Source organism: Belonocnema kinseyi, chromosome 5, assembly GCF_010883055.1.
Source record: "Belonocnema kinseyi isolate 2016_QV_RU_SX_M_011 chromosome 5, B_treatae_v1, whole genome shotgun sequence".
NCBI lineage: Eukaryota > Metazoa > Arthropoda > Insecta > Hymenoptera > Cynipidae > Belonocnema > Belonocnema kinseyi.
In genome coordinates this window covers 125,116,837-125,122,491 of record NC_046661.1, presented here as the reverse complement: position 1 = coordinate 125,122,491, position 5,655 = coordinate 125,116,837, and the positions used below count along the sequence as shown (strand labels likewise).

General features: G+C 22.3%; 1 protein-coding gene across 1 annotated transcript in view; it reads left to right on the top strand.

The window, feature by feature from the left end:
- Nucleotides 1-4,389, top strand: part of LOC117173292 — a 27,376-nt gene extending 22,987 nt beyond the window's left edge. Inside the window, exon 3 of the mRNA XM_033361773.1 lies at nt 3,447-4,389. The gene's annotated coding sequence lies outside the window, so the exon portion shown is untranslated. The remainder of the gene's footprint in view (nt 1-3,446) is intronic.
- Nucleotides 4,390-5,655: the final 1,266 nt, after the last annotated feature.

Genomic DNA, 5,655 nt, shown 5'->3' with positions numbered 1-5,655 from the left:
ACGTCTTTTTTCCCACGATGGTAAAACCTGCGAATTCGACGGCCCATCCCGAATTTAATTTTTCCCGATCCAGGTAGGGATCCCGTGTGCAGGAATTTTGACAATGGGACGAGCAACAATGGGGCCCAGTGCTTACAAAAAGTATATCCTCTTCCCTCCTAAGACCTAAGGTCCTAAGGGGCTCGCTCAATCTTCAGGATTGAGTATAGGACCGATAGAGTAGACATCATGTATAGTAGAAAAATATCACAAGTTCCTAACTTCCTTCCCTCCCTCCTTGCATTTCAACGGCTTTCCAGGACATGCAAAAAATTTTTTTTTCATTTTTTCGGTTAGAAACCTGTCCCTAAATTCAGGTCATTACACGCTCTTTGCAATTTTAAATTTTATTAACAGGCGTGAAAGTGACGATGTATTTCCAAGCTTAAAACTACCTTCAAAACCCCTTTTTTTTGACAAAGTTTATTAATTAATATAATTTATTGAATTTTTTTCTCTTGTCTTTTCTTAAAATATAAATGAAGGGTAGAAATACAGTTTTTGACTAAGTGTGTTCTATTATTAACCCTTTTTATTACCTAATGTTAAAAAAATAAACAACTTACAGATTCATAATAACAAATTTTGAAATATCAGGTGTTTTAAAGATATCTGAAAACATCTAAATTATTTTAAATATAATATTTATTGTTAGATTTATTCTCTAAAAGAGAAAAAATTCTCTGATAAAGGATCTTTTTTGTATTTTCTCAGTTAACAATCATTTTTAAATTTTATTAAAATTAAAAGTTCAAAAACTAAAATATTTTTTTATTTAGTATTAAATATCTACAAAATTAAAATATTAGAATTCTTCTGAATTAAACCTATTTCAAATAAACAAATTTAATTTATCAATTTATCAAACTTTTAGTGGTTTAACTTAAAAAAAGTATAATCTCTCTAATGTAAAATTATGTATTTTAAAATCTTTTGCCTAGACTAAAAAAGGAAATTTGAAACTTCTTTATTGAGTTAATAAAGAAATTTTTTTCGTTATTGAAGAAGGCTGTTTTTTTATATCTTAAGCATATTGATCAATATTTTAATTTTAATTTTTTAACTATTTCTCTGAATTGAAAGGGGATATTATTTATATTTTAAATTTGCATTGATTTGAAAGGAAGGAATTTTTGGTTTCAATTTTTTTCAGAAATCAAAGACAAATTTTTGCATTTCTAACATTTTTATTCAACTAAAATCTAGGAAATTTCAACATTTAATTTGTTTTTAAATTAAAAGGTTAATTTTTGGAAGTTTTACATTTTGATTAATTAACTTTTTTCTAAAGCAGAAGGTATAATTTTATTATTTTAAATATTTTTATTAATTTGGTAGATAGGCAATTTTGGTATTCAATTTGTTGCTGAAATAGAAGAAAGATACTTTTGATTCATAATAATTTTGTCTGTATTAAAAGAGGGAGTTTTTTATATTTTTATCATTTCGGTTATTATTTTCATTGAGTTGATCCAAAAAAGATTTTATAGTAAAGAAATAAAAATATTACTTAATTTTTTTTAACCTTCTCTGTTTATTTGCTGTAAGATTGTATGCATTTACAATTTTCTTTAGTTCCTTGAGAAAATTAAATTTTTTTTTTTTAATTTTAGATGTCAAAAAAACAACTTTTTAAATGTCTTTAGATCTTCCGGATTGGTTTTTGGTAATTTTTTGAAATCTTTCATAATTTTTCAAAACATTTTAAAATATTCTCTGGAAATTATTTTTAAAAAATAAGAAATCATTCTAAAGATTCCTAGAAATCTTAAGAAATAGTTATTATCGTCTTGAATCTTTTCAATATTTTGAAAAAATCGCAAAATTTTATTTCAAAATTTTGAAAAATCTACATTTTATTTGCATTTTTTCAAAATCTTTCACATTTTGAAAAAACTTTCTAAATTCGAGTTTTTTCTAAAACTCTACAAAATTCTGCAAAATAAAAAAAAAGTTGTATCCTCTTGAAACTTTTAAATAATTTTACAAAGCGTCTAAAATTTTAGTTCCAAATCATCAAAAATCTAAATTTTTAAAAAATGGTTGAAATTATTTTTAGTTTAAAATTTATTTGGCTTCTTTTTAAAACTGGGACAATAATGTTTATATTAAATATTAGAAAATATTAGGAAATCATTTAAAATGTGTAAAATTGTTTTTAAAAACATGTTCTTTAAATTAATTTATAAAAATAGATAATTCAATTTTAATTTTTCTGAAGATCTTTAAAACAATTCAAAATTGAGTCTCAGATTCTTGAGAAATCTTCATTTTTTAATGGCTTGAAATCTTTTTAAATCTAAAAAATAAAAGTTTTTCTAATATTTTTTTTAAACGGAAAAAATTAAAAAAAATTGTTTTAAGTCTTTCAAATTCTTTTTTGACATAGTTTAAAATCTTTAAATCTGAAAATTACAATTCAATATTGAAAAATAGTTATAATACAATTTTTTAATTTTGTTATTACAGAGTTTTTGGAGAGCAGGCTCAAGTTAAAATGATGCGATATGAAATTGAATAATAATGATTTTTTATTTGTAAAAGTATCTACATATTAATTTAATTAACTATTTTGTTAAACATTCGTTTATTGTTTATTTAAATTATATTTTTGTTAACTGGAAATTTAATTATGATATTATTGGTTTCAAAACTGATAAGTTTTTGTTTGAAAATTCATGTATTTTTTTGAAAATTTATTCTTTTCGATAAAATTTTATTCTTTCCACTTCAAAATTTAACAGTTTGTTTGCAATTATTTTTCTCTCTAGATTAAAAAATTTTGGTTAGTTCCAAATTTAATCTATGTTGAAAAGTCGTCTTTTTTGGATTAAATTCAACTATTTTTGATTTAAAAGAAAATCATTTGTTCTTGAAATATTTTAATGGTTAAAGAATCATAATTTTTATTAAAAATTCATCTTTTTGTTAGTTATATTTAACTATTTAATTTTTGATTAAAAAGAAAATATTTTTTAGTTAAAAATTTGTTCTTTTCAGTGGAAATCAATTTTTTCGGTTGAAAATTAATCATTTCGTTTTTATTTCATTGATTTTAATTGAAAATAATTTCTCTCTCGTTTAAAAATGTAATTATTTAAAAAAATTATATTTCTTGGTTGAAAATTCATGTATTTAGTTAAATATTTACATTTTTTAGCAGAAATTAATCTTTTATGTCAAAAATTCAAGTAATTCAATTGAAGATAGGCATTATTTTTGGTTAAATTTTGGTTAAACGTTTGGTTCAATTTGTTTGGGAGTTTATGTATTTTGTTAAAAAATGCTCTTTTTGGTAGAAAATGTATTCATTTAAATTAATTAAAAACCAATTTTTAATAATTAAATAGGATATATTTTTTCAAATAGATATTTTTTTAACTGATAATTTTTTTTCTTTGTTTCAGAATTGGAACTCAGGAGACATTTCAAGAGAAGGATTCGCTGGAAAGAGAAGAAAATAAATTATGAAGGAACAAGGATTATTTTGATCTGCAATTTTATATTACCAGTATTTCAAGTCTTCCGGAAGTGAAAGGAAAGACAGGACTGAAATTTACAATTTCTTATTTATTTAACTTTGTGAAAAAAAATTCCATTCACTCAGATAAAAATGCAATAAACCTCTATTTATTAAAATTTCAGTTCTTCATTTTCTGAAACTTGGAAGACCTCGAAACCGCCCAATCGATAGTGATTACTAAATATTAAGCAAATTCAAAGTGTCTTTGAGTGCCTTAGAAAACTGGTTCTTGAGACCACAATTTCCAGACTTTAGGAAATAATATTTTGAAATTTTTCCAAAGATATGTTTTTACTGTGTGAAAATAATAATAAACTTTTGACAAGATATTTATAAACTAGTCTATTTTGAAATGTTAATTAGAGTGAAAGGGCATTATTCCAAATTAGAAATTAATTTAAATCCAGAAATAAACTCTTTTCTGGATAAAAATCTATAGTATCGAAATTTTTTATTTAAACTAGAAAGTATTTTTATTATATTTTGGAAGGAATGTTTTAAAGGATTGCTCAAAGCAAAATATATTTTAGATCGGGGACTAACTCTTTTTTCTATTTATATAAAAAAATTCCATAGAATGAAGGACGAGCCTTTTTGGCAAAATTTCAAGAAAAAAATGTCTCAAAATATAAATTCCAAGCTAAAATAATCTCCTGAAAATAAATTTCTCCGAAACTGATATTTTTCAATCGCCTCAGTTTCAGAGAAAGCAATAAAATACTTAAGAATTTTTGTAAATACTGATTTTTAATTTAGGGAGAAACTCCCCCCTACAGTGGATAATGCAACCTAAAGTGAATCATTATTAATTACAAAAAAAATGAATTTCAATTTGATTAATAGTAAAGATACTGTACTTTTTTATAATTAAAAATTAAAATTAAATTTTCTTTCAGTTTTTAATTAATATTTATCCACTCTAGGAAGGTTCTCCTTAATTTAAATTAATGAGATTTTAATTTAGGATTATAAATTTTCTACGCTATTTGTAAATTGTAAAAAGTCTATCAACTTTCCTTCGTTTGTCCTAAAATTAGGAGTAAATTCTTTTTGTGCAAAAGTTACTTTTAAGAGAGAATGTGTTTTTGAAAGATTTTTAACATTTTGACGACAATCTTGAAATGAAAATTATTTATAAATCCAATTTTGATTCCTAGAATATAAATTCAGATAATTATCATTGAAGTGTTAAAAATTCTTAGAAATTAGTATACGAAAAGTGGGGCTTCGATTGTATTTAAATATTAAAAAGTGATTGTTGATGCCTTTACGAACAACGATTTTTCGTTGATTTATCATCCATGATCAAATGTTTTGATCAAATTGTAAATAGTGCCTTAATTAGCGAGATACTGCATTAATTGTAAGAAACTATTTTTTGTATCATATTTTTTATGAAATATTTAATTAAATACATTTTGCTATTTATACACGAAATAGAAAGTCTCCGAAGTTTATTTCCTTTGTCTCTTTTTTTATTTCTTTTCTATAAAAAAAATAAATAAATTTTTTTTTAAAGTTTGAAGTTTGAAAAAGGTATTTTTATCTGTAAAAGTTGAGTCTTTTTATTTTAAACTATTTTTAATAGATAAACTTTTTAATGCTAGAATTAATTGATTTTTAATTTGCAATCATTATAATTATAATTATAATTATTTAAATTATTTAAATCTGTGGATGAAAAATTTTTAATTAATCAATTTTTAAAACATAAATCTGAAAAAAAATTTATTTCTAGGCTTTGAATGACTTGAATTTTCAATTTAATAATAAAATTTTTAATCGTATAATGTTAAGAACTTTAAATTAAAAACAATTTAATGTGAATATTGTAAGATCCGTTTTTAAAAAATATTAAATTTTTCCAAAATTTTGCTTTGTGGATTAAAATATTTGATAATTGAATAAAATTTTCAGTTTATAAAATGCAACAATTAAAATTTCAATTTTTTGTTTTCTTCATTATTCAAGGATTGGAAACTGAACTGATAAAATTTTTAAAAAAATTCATATAAAATGATGCAAATATATTATCTGTAATACTTCTGCTTAAATACAAAATTCGCTTTTGCCTTAATCTTTTGTTTTTCTTA